Genomic DNA, 20,446 nt, shown 5'->3' with positions numbered 1-20,446 from the left:
CGCCACAGCTCTTTGCTCCGCCATGAGACTGCCCGTAGCTCCTCTTATGTTGTTCATCCCTTCTTCCATTAGCGTACCTTGCCCTCTCCTGTGACCGTAGCGGATCTGCTAAGCAGCCCCTCTCGTTGCTAGCTCCATTATTGCCGCCCCTGTTCCCTGTGTGGGCTTGGTCAGGGAGGCATTTTCAAGTTGAATACAATATACACGTTCCTCATACCCCACAGACACACCGACCAAGATATGAGATGTCCATTAACTTGATTACGATTCTCTAATTGTGACTGATTTGCATATGCAGCGGTAGTGCTGTGGACGTCAGGCAATATTTATATATGTGATTTTCTTTTTGCTTGCGTCACGGCGCAAGGTATTAAACAGTTATTACGTCCATGTACCAGACCAAGGTCAAGACAAAGAGTCACTGTAGGTGATGCACAGCTGCTTGTTTATTGTCTCCGTTTCTGGGACACTTTAGCTTCAAAGTCGGGAGCTTCTTGAGAGGATGGTTGTTCTGAATGGACAGATGACGTGGTACTCCCTTAAGTGCAGAAGTCACTTTGCAGCAATTTCCACAGCTTTCTAAGTTGCCAAGATAGACTGATTCATTTTACCTGTATAAACAACAAGAGAGAAAGGGCAAAATAAAATACTCTCACACCCCTAAGGATAATCAGTCCAAAACAACAAAAGAGTATCTAAAACTATAGTACATACAAAGATCAAAAAGGAGAAACGGCGAGACGACCCGTCCACCACCACCCTTAAGTGCCTTATATCAGAGAGTGTACTGTGTCAAAAGGATAGTGACTTCCCAGTGTGGAAAAAAGGAACCCTCAGGCCCCCACACATGGTAGGTAGCCATGTTTCTTCATCGGGTTCCTGTAGTTGGTATGTGTAAGGGTATAATAAACCAAACAAGTGCAGATTAAAATGGGTGTAGACCACTCCCTCGACCAACACTTTTAATAGAGGGGTGATTCGAACCCAAATAAAAACAGTGTGAATGTACGGACAAAAAAGGGTTAAGTAAATTTGAACACCCTGTCCTAAAAATCGGTCGAAATGTTTCAGCTTTAGGGTCTTGTTCGACCCAGCATTCCTCAGGAACAGTGGTAAATTCTCTCCCAACGGGGCAGGACCAACCCTAAGTAGCCTACTCACATTGGAAGGAAGATAATCAGCTATACGTATGTGTTTTTACCAACTTGTAATCGCTGTACTGATAAAAGCTCAGGTGCACAACCTCTGTTCTATGAGGGATATGGAATCTGAAATGAGACCAAAAACAAAACACCAACATACAAAATAAATCAATATTTTTTAAAGAAATCTTCGATTCCAGATATATATTACAGTTATGATTATGAACTACCCATCACACACCCAGTGACACAGAAAAAGATATGCATTCATTTAGATAAAAACATATACCCCTATCCATTATGATCAGGGCAAACTCAAACTTATGCTACTGACTACCATTCATGTAGTAGTGCTCTCATTATTGCGTTACATATAATCTAGCACAAAATCCGGGGGTCTTTTATGTGCCCCGTATACAAAGATGATGGCTTGTCTTTCTTGTCCAAAATCTGTATTATATAGAAAAATTAAAAAACAACAGTATTCCTTTGAAAAATTACTTGGGGGCCAGGTGTATTAAGCTTCCCTCTCAGTAATAATTTATTTATATCACGCTTTAGAATCATGAAGACTCTGGTACATGCATTCAATAGTTTAATTGAACTCACTCAGCGTAGTTTCCGACTGTTTCCTAAACACAGATAAAGGCAACTTTTTGCCTCAGGATCTATTTGGAAAAAATAGACCTAAAATCAATTTCTTTATCGGTATTGTCACAATGTAGATAATGTTGTTTCAACCTAAACATCGCAACTGTGGCTTATTATGAGTAATGTCTGACTAATTAGAATCGTGTTGTTATAGTTGACTTACTTAAATGATCCTAAATGTAAGGCTTCATGAGTCCGTGGTGGGGGAATTCTTCACGGCAGCATCTATCAAATTAGTACGAAATTAGAGTTTATTCCCATTGACCCGGTATGTATGATTCTCCTTATCAGTATCATTATTTACAAATTTAAGTCGTTCATTTCCGTGTCAAAACGAAAAACGCTCGTCCATGCTTAAAATGCCCCATTAATTATTCAGACACATAGCCCTTCTTCCCAAAACACGGAACAGAGCTAACCACTTAAGTTTGCACACTGATATCGTCGCGTTTAGATAATATCTGGCGACTTGGTGATATCTTAATAATTGAATTTTGCAAGACGCTCGCAAAATGCAAACAAAACTTCATGGTTAAAACTGTAATCATTTAGCGCGCATTTACTTTTATGCCGATTAATGATTAGTGGTGCACGGTAAACGTTCCGTGTGAGTCAAAGGTCTAGAAAACTCTGAAACATTTTCCACGTACTCGCTAGCTGGCGACTCCCCGCATGGTACCTATTCCAGTCTCTTCCACGGCTCGAAAACAACTCGAGCCGCGGAAGTGACCTACTTTTAACCTCCCACGACCCTGCGTGGTGCCCAAGTGATCAGATAGATCACGTTGTTTACAAGAATATTTAAAGTCCCAGTACCACTATTTAGCAGGGAATCAACAATAGCGGTGTCTTTAGCCAGTTATTTTGGAGCATTATGACCCAGTGTTTTAAAGGGGACCTTAGGACAAATGGTGATTTAATATTTGAATCACTCCATGGGCCCTTATATACATAAGATGAAATTCTGTATTTAGCAACCGAACTCCCTTAATAATTATGGGGAAAAAAGGGGGGGGTGGAACTATCTTCAATAAAGGAAGTACTCAAATTGTGCAACAATACCAAATGAAATCCCTGTATGTCTACCTTTTGTGATATGAATGTAAATCGCATTACAAAATGCGAAACTTTAACCGAGGTTAAATTATTCTTAATACTGTCAGTTACAAGTGGTTGCCAGTTCTCAGAATCTTATGTTAGGAGCTTTAATTATATTTTGATGGGGTACTCTCTGCAGTCTAACAGCTTTCTTACACGGAAAATGACAAATTACTTAGTCACTCCGATCTAACATGTCAACATTTGCCTCCCATATAGTATATCAGCGTCTCATTACCACTTAAAAGGCTAGTAATGGAGTCACAGGGCTATTAGATGATGTGCTAAGAATCACACAATTCACTCTAGCGAAGGTGCTTGGATTCTGCAGTGCCTGCTGGGTGCGAAGCCTGCAACAAAGTTGTCAGAGGGTACCTCCTTCTGGGTAGCGTGTGTTCGAAATAAATGGCACCTTTTGGTACGCATTACTTTTTTTTTATTGTTTGAGATTTTAGACAAGCTAATGTGGATGAGCATTTTATTGGCCAGCGATTTACATCAGTGAAGTAAACTGTGTACATTAGTACACCACCACCAATCCGACCCAGACATGAAATATCCCCACATTGAAATCACCAAGAGATTCAGGTGGGGTAAAATGGCCATGTTTAATAACAACACTGTATAAACATGACAAGCAAATAACATGCATTTCTGATATTCACAATCACATTTTAGAACATCTCTTGCTCCTCTCACGTTCCCAGCCCTAAGGGAGGAGCCCCATCTGGCTCGCATCTCGCAACTGGGTATCCTACTCCAGGTGCCACGCACCTGCCCCTTAGAGTGGTGGGCCCGCACCTCTGGTCCTTGTCTGCCATTTCTAGAGCCCACCCCTCGACCACCAGGCTGCCCTGGGACGCCCAGGAGGCTCGAAATCTGTCGCCCTAGCCTCCCCAGCCGGTGGTGACTTCCTCCCAGCGGAGAGCTTACCATACCAGCGGAGAGCAGTGCTGGCCTATGGAGTCCGCCAGGCAGCCTCCCATCCATTGTGTTAATCACTGTTTACTGATCGCAGGTCTCTTTTCCGCAACAACGCCCCCCCAAACCACTATTCCAAGGGACGGGTGGGTGGGAGTTTCAAAGGCCGGTCCTGGATCGCGGTGCAGGCTACAGGGCAGTCAGGTATCCTGGAGTGGTAGCGGGGACAGAGACCCTGGTCACAGGGAGTTGACCTTAAATAGGCCAAAGGTCTCCGCCCCCTACCACTCCGGACACGCATCACCGCCTCGACCCGGAAGTGAAACGCGGCCGGCTGCCGAATGGGCCGCCCGGCCGCCCAACCACCAATGACTATGGGCGTCCCGATTCTCTGCGCTTGTCATAGTAGATGGCAGATACGCCCTGTAAGTAAATAGGAGTTTACACGCCTGGGGGGGATTAGGGGTGGTTGAAGGGGGGCTTTCCCACTACTTGATGGCAAAAATGTTTGTGGAAACTGACTGCTCTGTAGGCAGTTTACATTTTCTGTATATACCTTCTTTGGAGACTTTACATTTGGCGACCATCTTTACTTTTAATTTTTGAGCTTCCCAGAGGTCGTATGTCACCAACGGTGCTCAGATAAGAGTTTCCCACAGTGTGGCAATCACTGGTACAAACGCAACGCTTAACAATTGTTGGTAATTGCACTGTATCCATGGCGAGGAATTCCAAGTCATTTTTTTAAAGATACCGGAAGTGACACACGGGCGAAGTGCACAGGCAGCAATTTGTTACTTGTGCACAGGCAGCAATTTGTTACTTTCACTGTAACCAATATATGTTTTTTAATATAAACAAATAAAACTTTCTTCCAACTATCGAAGTGGTTTGAGACAAAGGCGACGGTAGCGTGCAGTGGCATGTGGTGGTTATATAAGAGATATGGATTCGATCCTCACTTAAAAAAAAGTCATTATGCAAACACTCCCACATTTGTGCAATCAGGCGGCAGTATTATTTAACCAGTCAGCGCAGAGCTCCAGAACAGAAACAGGTGTCCACTCACTGGACTTGTGCAAAGTTGAAAATCAAGATGTTGCTGGGATCGCCGCTTTGTTCTTGAAGTAGTCAGAATATCTTTAAGCTGGCAGAGGAACTAGGGGTCAAACAGTGAGCTGTAGAAAGCCCCTTTGCACGTAGGAACTTCAGAGACAGCACAGGAATTAATCACTTTTGGTGGAAGTGAAGTGTTTCAGCAGTCACCTTTGTTTGGGAACATTTTGGGATTTTGATTCTTTCGGTTTGGGCCTCCCACGTTCTATTTTATCTGTGGTATAAGTTTATGTTCATTTGTCCTGACCTTTGACCTATGTTTTTACCCTTTAGGCTCCTACCTTTGAATTTGACTTTGAACTTGTGCTTCTAACCAACCAATGCCATTTGCTTTCTGTTATCTGGTTCTGTTTTGTGATAGGCGCCAGCGTTGTCCTAGTTGCGACCGCTCTGTGTGTGTGGGGCCCTGTGTGTGTGTGTGTGGGGCCCTGTGTGTGTGTGTGTAGGGCCCTGTGTGTGTGTGTGTGTGGGGCTCTGTGTGTGTGGGGGGGGGCTCTGTGTGTGGGGCTCTGTGTGTGTGGGGGGGGCTCTGTGTGTGTGTGTGGGGCTCTGTGTGTGTGTGTGTGTGTGTGGCTGTGTGTGTGTGTGTGGGGCTGTGTGTGTGTGGTACTGTATGTGTGTGGGGCTGTGTGTGTGTGTGTGTGCGGCTGTGTCCGCGAATACTCTGTACTACTCTCTAATGCTCACCTATTGCCATTGTAAATGACGATACCATTTATTTATGTTTAAAAAAAAATAAAATGAAAGAAAATGTCTTTAGCAATGCCAATAGCTCTACCTTTAATAATGCCGAGACCATTGCATTGTAAATGCTTGTTGAGCTTTGTATGTACTATAGTTTTAGATACTCTTTTGTTTTGGACTGATTCATTTTACCACCCACAAGTGACCCCTGAGTGCCTGCGAATGTTGGTTTAGGGATCATAATGAAAGACTTGTTCAGAAGGGGTAAAGGTTCGAATCCCTGCTGTCCATTCTGTTGATCAATAGCTTTGATTGCAACGATTTGACTACCAGGCATTGGCACCGTTTGCAAGTTATGCAAGCTCATACTGACCTGTTGCTGTTCACAGATTCGGCTATGGGCAGAATCATAGACATCAATACACCAAAATGGCAGGTGTACCGGAAGTGACATCACACATCATTTGACTTTAATGATATCACATTAGGGGATGCATATGACTACTACTGACTCCAAGGCATGGTGAATAGTGACACGGCTCATGGTCCTCCATGCTAATTCAGCATCATGTCAAGGGAAACAGTGATGTGGCAGTCTCCAGCTGTGATAATTGAGAACATGAAAATGGTGAAAGGACAAAAAAAAAACACGGAGTACTCTTTCAAGGAACTTGGGGCCTCATTTATGAGGACACTTGCGCTATTGGAACGTGCCTTTTTGTGACGTTCCGTGGCGCAGAAGTCTGCGTGATATTTATCAGGCACCACTAAGCCACTTTCTTTCGCTTAATGCTGCCTGATAAATATCAGTCCCTTTAACGCAGTGTTCTGCGTTAAAGGGGCGTGCAATGGGTGTTGCTGGGGGCGTTCTCAGCAACATCCATGGCCTTTTGACACTTCTCCAGATTTACTGAGGTAGTGCCAAAAGCTTACGCCGAGGCGTAAGGGGGACGCAACGGGGAGAAATATCTTTATTTCTCCTCGTTTTTCCTTTTTCTCTGTGTGCTGCATTCTGCAGCACACATAGAAAGAGGAAAAGCCTCTTGTGATTATTTTTGTACACAAAGGTTTCCCTTCCTGTACAAAAATAATCATTCCCGCAACGCAGGCACCCTTACACCATGGTGCAAAGGTGCCTGCGTTAGCGCAGGCAGTCCATTGTGCGTCCGGCACAGGGGAGAAGGACAGGAATGCGCCGTATCTTATAGATACTGCACATTACTGCCTTTTTCTTTTGGCGTAGGGAAGCGCCGCAGGAAGGCCTGCGGCGCTGCCCTACGTCAAAAACTCATAAATGAGGCCCTTGGTTCCTTTGTTCATGCAGTACATAATGCAGGAAATTGACGTGCAGCCCATCTCTTTGTGTGGGTGTGCAACTCTGATCTTGCCTCTGTCCGCAATTCCTCATTCTTCAGGAAGTGGCTTAGTCAAACGAAGGTGTACTCCAGCCTTCCTGCTCCATCGAAGTATAGGTGATTTCACACAAGATGCATACACTTGGCGTTCCATTTGTTTCTGGAGGGAGGGAGGATGAGAGATAGGAGAGCAGTAGAGGAAACAGGTTGGAAAAGGACGGATATCCGTTCTGACTACTAGTAAACCCTGCTGATAACTGTAGGGTCTAAATAAACACAGGACTCTCCCAACGTGGGTGTGCTCCTCCCATTATTTAATTAAGATCTACTCACACATACATGTGGTACTAGTTATGCTAGCCATGTAAACTACATGGATTTACACAGGAAAAGCTGGTAATCGTCTCTACATGGTTTGATCGGCTGCTACTAGTCGATGTCTTGGCCGATTCATGGGGCTGGTCGTTGTTTTGAGTGTATCCCTAACACACATCAGTGAGACACCTTCCGAATCATGTACAGCACCCATCAGGAGACTTGTTACCCGGATCTCTTGCACAAGAAAACGCGTGGAGTCGGTCACTTGGAAGAGAGATCTACTGACCGGTGACCCTGGGCCCAGAGCACTGCTCAAGGCCTCGCGCAAGGTCACAGATGATCTTAATGGTGATATTACATCACTATCAAACTTCTTGATGATTTCACTAAAATCATGTTTGCTGACAGTGGGAATATTGCTGTTTCATTGAGTGACCATCGCAGGGCCATCTACATGTTGTGGTAGTGGAACCTTCTCGCTCATTTCAATGTCTGATTATGTGTATTGGTGGAGTTTCAAAGACATCAAGCATTATCTTTAATCAGTCAAGAAATTGGTTATGAGTGACTTTTATTGACGAGTACAAAACAGGCTTTTTTGCTCAGGCTTTATCGTTAACTGCAGCAATACATTGTTTTGATTGTTTTCCAAGCTGCCTTAAACACTGATCTTGAATAAGGGAATAAACAGGGCATTTTCTAGTCAGCCTAAGACTTGCTACAGATCGTGTTTTCACACTACTGCCCCATGTTTAACAACTCTGAAGGGAACATTTTCTGTTGAGGTACAGTTTTTACTGTTCATCACTGTATTTGTGTTTGAAAGAAAAGATATTAACCCCTTCCATGCTGGTGACGAACCCCAGCCGTCATGCACTACGGTGCTCGTGTGCTGATGACGGCTGGGGTTCGTCATGGCCCGCCCGTGTTCGTCCGGCGGCCGCACACGGGAAAAATCGCGGCCGCACGGAAGGGGTTAAAATAAAAGTAAATATCCCTTCATTCAACACAAAATACCATTCCACATAATTCCACTCATAACACACAATCTCACTCCACATAGTTCCGCTGCACTCAATACCACATAATTACTATCCGCATAATTCCACTGCATGCCATGCCACATAATTCCACTACACAAATCCACTCGACACAATTCCGCAACTAAAAATTACAATCCAACCCACATTATTCCACTACACAGCACATGCATACACGCACATAACATGTGTTTTACACAGGTAAAGCACATTGCCATTTACAATGCCACTAGCTCTAACTCAAACAAATGTGAGACCTATTGCATTTCCAATGCTTGTATTGAATGTTCCCTGTAAGATGAATGAATGAATATACAGCTACATAACAAGAGCAGCTTTGTTTTTATTAAATCATTAATGCTCGAAATATTTGTTCAAAAATGAACCCCTTTGCGGTCGATGCAAAAACAAATTCAGTTTGGGATGGATCCCTAAAGACATTTACTAATTCAGTGACAGCACGGCTTGTAATGCGGGTTTACCCATCGTTAATTTAAAGGCCCAAACAACAATCTTTTTTATTTTGATATCTCTATCGGTATTTCATATAAATAATATAACGGCAGTGACACGATGTCACCCAAGGCCCTTTTCTGTTTCTCGATAGCGCATGGTATATTCTCCTAATGGGAGCTTCTTTGTTATTCACATGTAAGGGACTTAAAGCTTGAGTATATCATCACTGCCATTTGCTTTCACGCACACAAAGCACTCCACAACGCCGGACCAGCCTACCTTAACAGCAGACTCCGCTTCTACACCCCCACCCGCCAGCTCAGTTCCGCCAGCCTCACCCTCGCCGCTATCCCCCGCATCCAACGAATGACCTCCGGCGGCAGATTCTTCTCCTACCTCGCCGCCAAGACCTGGAACACCCTCCCTACCCACATACGGCAGACCCAAGACCTACTCGTCTTCAGAAGACTCCTCAAGACCTGGCTCTTCGAGCAGGAGCAGGAGCAGCCCCCCCCCCACCCCTACACTTCAGTGTAGTGAGCAGTCTAGTACCGCTCTCTTTAGTGTAGTGAGCAGTTTAGTGCTGCTCGCTTTAGTGTAGTGAGCAGTCTAGTGCTGCTCGCTTTGGTGTAGTGAGCAGTCTAGTGCTGCTCGCTTTAGTGTAGTGAGCAGTCTAGTGCTGCGTGCTTTAGTGCAGTGAGCAGTCTAGTGCCGCGCTCTCTAGCACAGCGTGCTCCTTCCAGATGTGGTGTAAATTAATCATATGTAAAACAGAAGCAGTAATTACAGCCTTTATTTGTGTCATTAAATCTCTAATTCTGAATCTCTTCTCTGCAGTGATGGTGACTCTGGATCCTGACACGGCTCAACCTCAGCTCCTCCTGTCTGAGGGGCGGAGACGAGTGAGAGAGACGGGCACAGCACAGCCCCTGCCGGACACCCCGAAAGAGATTCACCACCTACTACTGTGTGCTTGGGAGCGAGGGGTTCACCTCCGACAGACATTACTGGGAGGTGCAGCTGCTGCAGGAGGGGAGAGGGTGGCGTGTGGGGGTCGTAGCAGAGTCTGTGAACAGGAAGGGAGTCTTCACATGGTCACCTGAGGAGGGAGTCTGGGCTGTGGAGCGGTGGGGGGGTCAGTACAAGGCTCTCACCTCCCCTGGCATCACTCTGTCCCCTCGTGAGAAGCCCCTGAAGCTGGGGGTGTATCTGGACTACGAGGGGGGGCGGCTGTCCCTGTACAATGCTGATTCCTGGGAGCTTCTCTACTCCTTCCCTCAGGCCCCCTTCACACAGAGGCTCTTCCCGTTCTTCTGGCTCAATGGAGCGGAGCTGAGGCTGGTGTGAGAGTGACCCCCCCCCCCCCCCCCCTCAACTATCATCTACTGTTCAAACACCAACATTCCAAAGAATCTTCTTCACAACGACCCTCCCACATGTTGCCATGACACCCAGAAGCCTCACTTGAAACTGACTGCTACATACCTCTTTTCCTTGTACATTTTTTAAGACAAGGGCAGGAAATGTTTGCTGTGTGAATTATGCACCAGACATCATGTAACATATGATAAAGTCTCTGTAAAATTCAGAAATGTGTATTTCTTTCGCACGTGGAGCTTTGACATTAATCTGCACATTATAGCGCTGCGCTGAGAAGAACTTATTAAAAGTGATTGTTTTTAAACATGACCCTAGAAACCAGTCATGCCCCGCCCAACAACAGGGATATTATTAAATACCTCAGACGCAAGACAGTTGTCACGTGATCCAGATTCAGGGCGGCTTTAGGACAGTGCGACCGGTGCAGCCGCACCTGCGCTAATCTGGGAGCAGTGATGTGTGCAGAAATAACTTTGGGGTTTAAAAGCACCTGCTGCTTCCTTGTGTGTCCAGCAGGTTTCAGGGAATAAAAATGTCAACGCAGGTGATTAATGTTTCTCCTGGAGAGAGATCGAAGTTTTAACTTGTCACAGTTTCAACTCATCCTTAAGTAGCGCAGAGGGTTAATATGCCAGCTGCAAAGAATGTGTACATGCAGAACACAGAACGTTAATCCTCATTGGTTTGTGTAACATTTCCTGTAGACTGATTTACACATATAAGATTCATTGCCTCTGTTAATGTGTGTTTGTTGTAAAGTGCTCTGACACCCTAGAGTTGTCATGAGTAGCGCTATAAAACAAAAGACATGCGTATGAGAGAGGGACTGTACAGAGATGGGTGCCACTGTTGGAAGGTGGGGGTGAGGGAATATTTGGAAATGGTGTCATGAGCGGAGGGGCGCGAAAAAATATTGTCGCACCTGACGCCTCTAACTCTAAAGCGGGCTCTGCCCAGATTCTTTTCGATCCATTAATTCAAACGCAATCGTTTTTTGTAGCGCTGCTATTCTAAACTCACGGTTTCGAAGGTGCTTTCATATGTGATAGGGAAGAAAATGGACCATCAGTGAAGTCAAATATTTGTCTATGATTGCAAAGCCGCAATTAATCCAGGTGTTCTAGTTTCCCTCTGTACAAATTAACTACTAAATGGATATCTATTTGTGTCTCCTTTTTACCTTAAATATTTATGCTAACGATTGCACTGTATTGTATCATTTATATAAACCTTCAAGCTGTTACCAATGGCTGCAGCTGACGTCACTGAGAAATGGACCTCCAAGCCCTAGACATTCATTTAAGATCCTTATGAATTCTGGGCTTGTAGTTTTGGTTTACTTCAGTACAACTATTAACAATATCAGATTAACATTTTTTTTTACTGGTTATAAATTAATATTACCAGCAAAACATTTACAAAAACATACTAAACAGATCAATTTACGATACTTGCAATTGTCGAACTGTTTTCAGGAGCTCTGTGTCAATCTGGGGTAACTGGACTCAAACTATAACAAAGAGAACCTGTTACCACTGGTGTCCTGGGGGCTTCACCTTACTGTTGGGTCCAAGACTGAGCACCAAGTGAACCCCTCGCCCCTTGACTCTCAGAGTAGTGAAGACGAGCAGTCCAGGGCTTATTCAAGGAGAAGGTGTGGGGTTAGAAACCAAGAACTCTCTAAAGCATAAAACAGATAAAGGATTGTTCAGCCAGTGCTTTTACTTGAAAAATGAAATGTGTTTTAATCACAAACACAGAACTCAGGACTGTACACAGAAAATAGAGGGGACAGAAAGATGCACCTAGTGATACTCTGGGGGTTGGGGGTGGTCCATAGGGGCCCTAATGTAGATAGGCTGTTGCCCTGTGGTTACAGATAGAACGACATTTGTTTTCACTGGACTCGTCAGGGGGCGCCCCTCCAATAGTGCACGCGCTCACACAGAGCTCCTGGGGGCAGCCAGTCTGACTCTGCCTCGGCCCTACCGTGAGCACTTACCTCCGTGGGTGCCCAGACGCATGTCTCCAGCCCGGGTGAGGGGCGAGAGTGAGAGCGTTAGAAGTGATGGGTAGAAAGGGAGCGAGAGAGCGGTGACAATGGAGGGGAATAGGCGAGTAGAGAGAAAGTGGTTGAAGTAAAATGAGAGGGAGAAAGAGAGAGAGAAGGGAGTGAGATACACTGATGTGGAGAGAAAGAAAGGGGAGATAGGAAAGAAGTGGAGAGAAAAAGCGAGGGGTCGAGGTGAGGGATGGTGGGGAGAGGGAGTGTAAGAGAGACAGAGGGAGGAGGTAGAGAGTGGAGAAAGAATGGGATAGAGAAAGAGGGTGGGTGGTGTGAAACAGAGTGAGAAAGAGAGAGACTGCCAGCAGTCAGTCTACAGGAGGAGTGACTGCTCAGATGAAGGAGCTGCTCGTCTGCGGGTTGTCCGGCTCCCACCGCCTGTGATGGACTGAGGTGACCCGGGCCCTTGGGATTTGCATTAAGAGGACACCATGCATCTGACCCGCCCAACTGGACCCTACGGATGAACAGGTGTGTAATCTAGCGCCAAGGTGCCCCGGCCTGAGGATCATGGTAGCCCAGTTAAAATGCACCAGAGCAGAGGCTGGTGCATGGACTTCCCCCTCCAACCCACTCATCCCCCAAGGACCCAGCAGCAAAGCTGAGGTTGGTGTAGGAGCTGCCCCCCATTTCTGCAGTAATAAAATGTAAGAAGGGTCACGCGCAGAGATGCTGCCACCAGGGCCAGTCCCTTGCAGCAGATTGAGAGGACAGTGATAGTTGTATCCAGGAGGGTTGCACTTTGGGTGCCCCCTGGACCTTATTGTTCTACAATTATTAGGTACACACATCTATCAACTTCCGTCACAACTGACCCGTAACCCTCTTGCCCTTATGAACTAGGGGTCTGCACATAACTCTGCCAATCCCCTCAATTCCACCTCTCAGAGACCTCTGTAAAACCAGCCCTGGTCGCTCTATCAGTGTATTAGAATCCTGACATGAAGTACCGCACCTAAACAGGTGATCACTCCATCACAAAAGCTGCTGATGGTGTGTTGCACGTCTTTACCACGACCGGTGCCAGCTGCACTTGCATCAAGTGGTATGCCGATTCAATACCAGCCCTTGCTGGATTGTACCGTCTGTGGAGGGTGGGAAGCTATGGAAGAGGACAGCCGGGGTCCCAAAAGTGGCATGTTACGCTTTTAACAGTGGAATGTGCTTCCACCAGTTTTGCCGCTGTTGGTATGAATGTTGAGGCTGTGTGACACCCGCTAACACAATGTTTGGGCTGTAGATGGTGGGGGAACAGTGGGAGTCATCCCGGGCCAAGGGGGCAGCAGTCTGAGCCTTAAATGATGGCTTGACTGGCATGTTATCCAGAGAGGGAAGTGGCCGTCGGACTCAAAGGGGGTTTCAGTGGTGGTTTTACAATGAGATATCAAGGCCCGCGACAACAGTGTTGGTCAGTGTCAGCCAATGATGAAGGAGAAACCAAAGAAAGAAGTGGAGGAAGAAAGGATTGCAGGCCCAATTCTGAGTGGCCCTTCCCAGATTTGAAGCTGCCTCTTTGGGGGTAGTTCCAAAGAAAACCCCAGGGGAATATTGTTTAATTCACCATTTATCATCGCCAGAGGGGCGTAAGTGAATGGCTGCAAGACTCAGGAAGATGCAACAGAGCAGTGCGCTGCATCGGTTGATACTATTAGTTTTGGGCAGAACAGGTCAAATGTGACATTAAGTCGGCATTTCACATAATACCAGTTCATAGATTGGAGATTTCTTTGCTGGGGATGTCATTTGAAGGGACAATATATGCAGACAGAGTTATGTCCATGGGTTGTACAATTTCATGTTCTCTTTTTGAAATTTTAAGCACCTTCTTACAATGGGGTTTTCAAGAAGAGCTGGTCACAGACTGATTTCACATATCTGGATGATTTCTTGTTTGTTGGGAAGAGAAGTTCAGGTAATGACAGAGGAGTATTGGGCATTTTTCAGGACTTGGCAGAGGCTTTTGGGGTGCCCCTAGCACCGGAAAAGACAGAGCAGGCGAGGTTGCCAGGAGACAAAGTACAAGAGATTATTTTATTTGTAGAAGAGGTCTGCAAAGAGCGGAAGTTGGTGCTCCATTAGGTTAAATGTTTGTTGGAGCCTCTCAATTTTGCATGCAGAGTGGTCAGAGCTGGAAGAATGTTTTGAACAAGGTTGGGCTTTGCCATGTCAGGGGTGGATTTACCGTACCATAGAAGGTGAATGGCAGTTGCTCCTCGGGCAGATCTGCATGTATGCCAGCATGTTATTGAGAATTTAAACAGAGTAAGCATTTTTTTTTGCAGAGGACGGGACAAAGTGACATGTACAGATTTTTTCTGAGCAAGAGTTCCTTGGTTGTGGCTTGTTCTGGGATGGATGGCGGTGTGCAGAACAATTACATTTTCACTGGCGGTTGCTTTGGTGGTGTGTTGTGTGAAACTGATGAACAGAAGAGTAACATTCAACGTGGATAACATATCAGGGGTTGAGTTGTTTAACAGAAGGCAAGGACTTGAGGGTTTCGCGGCTCTTGTGGAAGGGTTGTACTGTTGTCTGCATTTCAATATTGCTTTTAGAGCAAATCATATTCCTGAAACGAGAATTGACATTGCTGATACTTCATCTTGTTCTCAGTGGAAGAGTTTTTGAAGTTTTGCCCTAGAAACGGAAGAGATGACAACCAGGTTGTCACAGGACATCTGGTCACTGGGGCAATGAGCATGCTGGAACTTGCCGAACATTCTCTATCAGTAACTAGTCGATGAGCCCACTGAAAGGATTGGTGGGAGTTTAAATATGGTTGGGGTAAGAAAAAAGGGGGTGATAAAGACGGTTTGGAACTGAGTAACGAGGACATCATGCATTTTTGATTATCTTTGATTGACAGGAGCTTATCAGCTGTTACCATTGCTGGGAACCAGGGAGGTTTGTCATTCATGTGAAGTTATTTTAGGGATATGACCCGGGGGCTTAGGAACTGGTGAGGCGAGTACTAGCGGGTTGGTCAAAAAAGAATGGAAGGAAATCTAAGCTATGGGATCCCATTACATTTCACTTGTTGACGAGGTTAATCTGGGTGTTGGGGTTTTGCAGTTATAATAATTTTGAAGTTGAAATCTTTTAGTCTTTAACTTGTTATGGATGTTTTTATGGTGTTTAAATTGTTGGGCTCAAGGAAGAGGCCAGGTGTAAAACAACAAGAGGTGGGAATGGAAGATATGTTTTTGAAAATATGGCTCAGGCGTTCCAGAACAGATCATAGAGGGCTAAGGAGATGGGTTGTATTGAAGACTGGGCTTGTGACCGAGGCTGGTGGACTTTTGACAAATTTGACAATTTCCAGGTGTATTTAGGAGATGAGGTTGTTTACCCTACTGTAGGTGAGTGAGTGACTGCGGCCAATCTTTTGGGAATATTGGGAACATCAGCGAAGGGCTTTGGCATATGCTCTTTCCAGACTGATGCTGCATCTGAGGCAGCAAGGTCAGGACTTCAGACTGAGGACATAAAGAGGGTTGAAAGATGACAGTCCAGGCGTCGTGAGTGGTACATATGAGGTTAGGATTTCAACTGAGGACATAAGGAGGATTGAGAGACGACGGTCCAGGCGTCGTGAGAGGTACATATGAGGGAGTAGGGCTATCTGGTTTTTAAGGCATGGTGGGATTGGCTATATTATTTTTGTTTTAGTCTCGGTTGTATACAAGGCCCATTGGCAGAAGGAAAAGTGATGTGGGTCGTAGGGCAGTCCTTGGTTCAATGGGCTACAAAGTTCAAGTAGTAGACACGAGGTATATTGGTGGTGTAAGAGTGGGATGAGGGGGGCAGTTGTTGCCATTATTGTCTGAACTATTTATGGGCAGAGGATGTCCAGATTTAGTAATAATAAATCTAGCAGAAAATGATCTGTGCAGCTATTGGGCCTCTCTTTGCTGAAGAAGATGAAAGAGGACTTGGTGAGGCCGAAGAGCTTTGGGGCTACACATGCATCGGATGGACTGAATCTATTGTGGGATGACCTAAAACACAACGCCATGGACACAGCAAGACACAAACTGAATGGAGCAATGAGAGTCTTTTTGTGCAAGCATGGGGATGAAGGGTTTATCACATGGGAGTATGAAAGAAGTAGATGCCATGTTATATTGCTCAGATGGAGCGCATGCGTCCCTTTTGGGAAATTAATATTTTGGATTTGCAGGTGTTGTTTTCAAAGCTGCTAAGTGATAGGGCACAGTATTGAGCATTACAGGAACAAGCTGAAGGTCTGTGTTTTTGTGCTAAAGTGAGTTGGGCAGAAAAACACCTTACCATGGTTTTACAGGTTAGCAGTATTTAGCGGATGATGAATCACAAGCGGGTGTATGCACCCCTTAGGGGGGAGCACAGCTGAGGGACTGTAGAAACTTTAAGCTCTCCCTCTCTCTCTCCTTCCGTCCCAGAGCCAGTCTCCTTACCTTCATAAGGCCCGTTATTCTTCTCGTTTCTCTGCATTTGCAGACATTGGATCTGGTTTTGATGTTTTCGCACTCGTGATTAGATATGGCTTTAACACCCGTTTCTCGGCAAGGCAATAAGTGTGGCGTCTTTCGGGGACGGTGACCTCAATACAGCATGCATGCTTAGGAACTTTCCTCCTTTTATTGCAGGTTATTCAAGTCCATTCCATGTGCCCACTCTCGGTCACATTCACCCTTTGGCCATCCATGGGCCTAAAATGCTTTGCCGGATTCGGGGTTTTTATTTATGCACCAAATCCAACACTTGTCAGTCAATTTTGTGAAACATAATTTGTGAAACATAATTGGCTCAATGGGGATGGGCTCTTTTCTTGTTATGACATTTACTCTATGGTTGAGCCATTGGTCACCCCTGGCCCTATACTGCAATGCTAGACTCCAATTTTTTAAAATATTTTATCCTTATATATACAGTTTGGGGACTGCTTACACTTTATTCATGAATGCAGAATTGTTTAGTTAGTGTGAGTGAGTGCCAAGTGATCAAATGAGATAGGGTGAGTGAGTGCCATGTGATCAACTCATTGCTAGTATGGGTGAGTGCCATGTGATCAACTCAGATAGTGTAAGTGAGTGCCATGTGATCCACTCAGATAGGGTAAGTGAGTGCCGTGTGAACAACTCAGATAGAGTGAGTGAGTGCAATGTGATCAACTCAGATAGTGTGAGCGAGTGCCATGTGATCAACTCAGATAGGGTGAGTGAGTGCCATGTGATCAACTCAGATAGTGTGAGTGAGTGCCATGTGATCAACTCATTGATAGTATGAGTGAGTGCCATGTGATCAACTCAGATAGTGTGAGTGCCATGTGATCAACTCATTGATAGTGTGAGTGAGTTCCATGTGATCAAATCAGATAGGGTGAGTGCCATGTGATCAACTCAGATAGGGTGAGTGAGTGCCTTGTGATCAACTCAGATAGTGTGAGCGAGTGCCATGTGATCAACTCATTGATAGTATGAGTGAGTGTCATGTGATCAATTCAGATACTGTGAGCGAGTGCCATGTGCTCAACTCAGATAGGGTGAGTGAGTGCCATGTGATCAACTCAGATAGGGTGAGTGAGTGCCATGTGATCAACTCAGAAAGTGTGAGTGCCATGTGATCACCTCAGATATGTGATCAACTCAGATAGGTTGAGTGAGTGCCATGTGATCAACTCATTGATAGTATGGGTGAGTGCCATGTGATCAACTCAGATAGTGTGGCGAGTGATCAACTCAGTGTGAGCGAGTGCCATGTGATCAACTCAGATAGGGTGAGTGAGTGCCATGTGATCACCTCAGATATGTGATCAACTCAGATAGGGTGAGTGAGTGCCATGTGATCAACTCATTGATAGTATGGGTGAGTGCCATGTGATCAACTCAGATGGGGTGAGTGAGTGCCATGTGATAAACCCATTGATAGTATGAGTGAGTGCCATGTGATCAACTCAGATAGGGTGGTGAGTGCCATGTGATCAACTCAGGGTGAGTGAGTGCCATGTGATCAACTCAGATAGTGTGAGCGAGTGCCATGTGATCAACTCAGATAGGGTGAGTGGGTGCCATGTGATCAACTCAGGTAGGGTGAGTGAGTGCCATTGGATCAAATCATTGATAGTATGAGTGAGTGCCATGTGATCAACTCATATAGTGTGAGTGCCATGTGAGCAACTCAGATAGGGTGAGTGAGTGCCATGTGATCAACTCAGATAAGGTGAGTGAGTGCCATGTGATAAACTCATTGATAGTATGAGTGCTGCTTTTCCACTCTACAACATAGATTTAATCTCCCGAGAACTGTTTTTTTAAATATCTCCAACTAAGAAGCTTTCTGGACTCCAAGGGACTGTTAGATCATCCCTCCATGAATAAGATTGACATTCTTGAATGCATCAGAAAGGGAAATAAAATCGGCTTGTTGTATCAGATAAAGATGAACAGATTGCCAGATGATTTATTTCTGGTTGAAAACAAATGGAATGCCAGGTGATCAACTCAGATAGTGTGAGCGAGTGCCATGTGATCAACTCAGATAGGGTGAGTGCTATGTGATCATCTCGGGTAGGGTGAGTGAGAGCCATGTGATCAACTCATTGATAGTATGAATGAGTGCCATGTGATCAAGTCCCCTCTCTCAGCATCCTCTCCCTCCCATCTCTCATCGTCCCTCTCCCTCCCATCTCTCTCATCATCCCTCTCCCTCCCATCTCTCATTATCCCGCTCCCTCCCGTCTCTCACAGTCCGTCTCCCTGTCGTCTCTCATCGTACCCCTCCCTCCCATCTCTCATAGTCCATCTCCCTCACATCTCTCAGCGTCCCTCTCCCTCCCATCTCTCATCGTCCCTCTCCCTCCCATCTCTCAGCATCCCTCTCCCTCCCATCTCTCTTTGTCCCTCCCATCTCTCTTCGTCCCTCTCCCACTCATCTCTCTTCATCCCTCTCACAGTTATCTCTCATCGTCCCTCTCCCTCCCATCTCTCTTCGTCCCTCTCATCTCTCTTCGTCCCTCTCATCTCTCAGCATCCCTCTCCCTCTCATCTCTCAGCGTCCCTCCCCCTCCAATCTCTCATCGTCCCTCTCCCTCCCATCTCTCAGCATCCCTCTCCCTCCCATCTCTCTTTGTCCCTCCCATCTCTCTTCGTCCCTCTCCCACTCATCTCTCTTCATCCCTCTCACAGTTATCTCTCATCGTCCCTCTCCCTCCCATCTCTCTTCGTCCCTCTCATCTCTCTTCGTCCCTCTCATCTCTCAGCATCCCTCTCCCTCTCATCTCTCAGCGTCCCTCCCCCTCCAATCTCTCATCGTCCCTCTCCCTCCCATCTCTCTTCGTCCCTCTCCCCCTCATCTCTCTTCATCCCTCTCCCTCCCATCTCTCATCGTCCCTCTCCCTCCCATCTCTCTTTGCCAGTGGATGCCAGAATGCAGATGCTATGATGCCAACTTGAGACAGAGTATGCTAAAAGATGCACCTAAACAAACTTGCAAACTGTTTCAAGAAACTGAAAGAGACATTATGTACTGCACCAGCATTGGGGCTGCCGGACTACAAACTGTCCTTCCATCTCTGTGTCAGAGCAAAATGGCATTGCAAGTGGTGTGCTGGCACAGCTGGAAAAGATCTGTGGGATACTACTATGTGACTTTGCCTTCAGCAGTGACTGGGCGTCGGCAGCTGTGATGGGGGCGAAGACGGCTACTATTGTGTCGGCCTATATTTGTATTATTTAGGTGCCACATTAGGTAAAGTTGTTGTTGTCATCTGGAGCGACACAACATTTTTCTGCTGGCAGGCACACAGGTTATGAGGTCACCTTGTTTTTTAAAGCTAAGATCATCATTAAAAGATGTACACCTGTGTCCCGAGGGGGTCGGAACGTTAGAGGCTGCACTAACTACTGTAGGCTCTGCTGTAGCACTTGGTGAGAACAGGAAGACTGGCGGCTTCAGTAGGGGTTTTAAAGAGGGTTTTATTGGTATATAGTTTTTTTTCATCAAAGCAAACCAGCGTCCTGCCGTGGAAAATGTCCCCAAAGAAATACTTCTTTCTCCGGTGTTCGCACTTGTTTAAAGTTCAATCAGCCTCTGGGTTGCAGCGTCGTCGTCTTACGTCCGCTCCAGTACCGGCAAAGAAAAGAAACGAGGGTGAAAGGCTTGTACTAATCTGATACGATAAGAAGGACCAGGAGTGAGGGAAGTACCGCCGTGACTTTGTGCACACTCACAATATGAACG

At 45.8% G+C, this 20,446-nt stretch overlaps 1 pseudogene across 1 annotated transcript in view; it reads left to right on the top strand.

The window, feature by feature from the left end:
• The window catches only part of LOC147710156 (E3 ubiquitin-protein ligase TRIM39-like), a 109,313-nt pseudogene extending 99,185 nt beyond the window's left edge, over positions 1-10,128 (top strand). The window contains exon 6 of the transcript XR_015295579.1: positions 9,619-10,128. The product of XR_015295579.1 is annotated as an E3 ubiquitin-protein ligase TRIM39-like (transcript). The remainder of the gene's footprint in view (positions 1-9,618) is intronic.
• The last annotated feature ends 10,318 nt before the right edge of the window (positions 10,129-20,446 follow it).

Source organism: Lissotriton vulgaris, chromosome 5 (assembly GCF_964263255.1).
Source record: "Lissotriton vulgaris chromosome 5, aLisVul1.2, whole genome shotgun sequence".
Classification (NCBI taxonomy): Eukaryota; Metazoa; Chordata; class Amphibia; order Caudata; family Salamandridae; genus Lissotriton; species Lissotriton vulgaris.
Note: the sequence above shows the minus strand (reverse complement) of the source record. Positions and strands in the feature narration are given on the sequence as shown.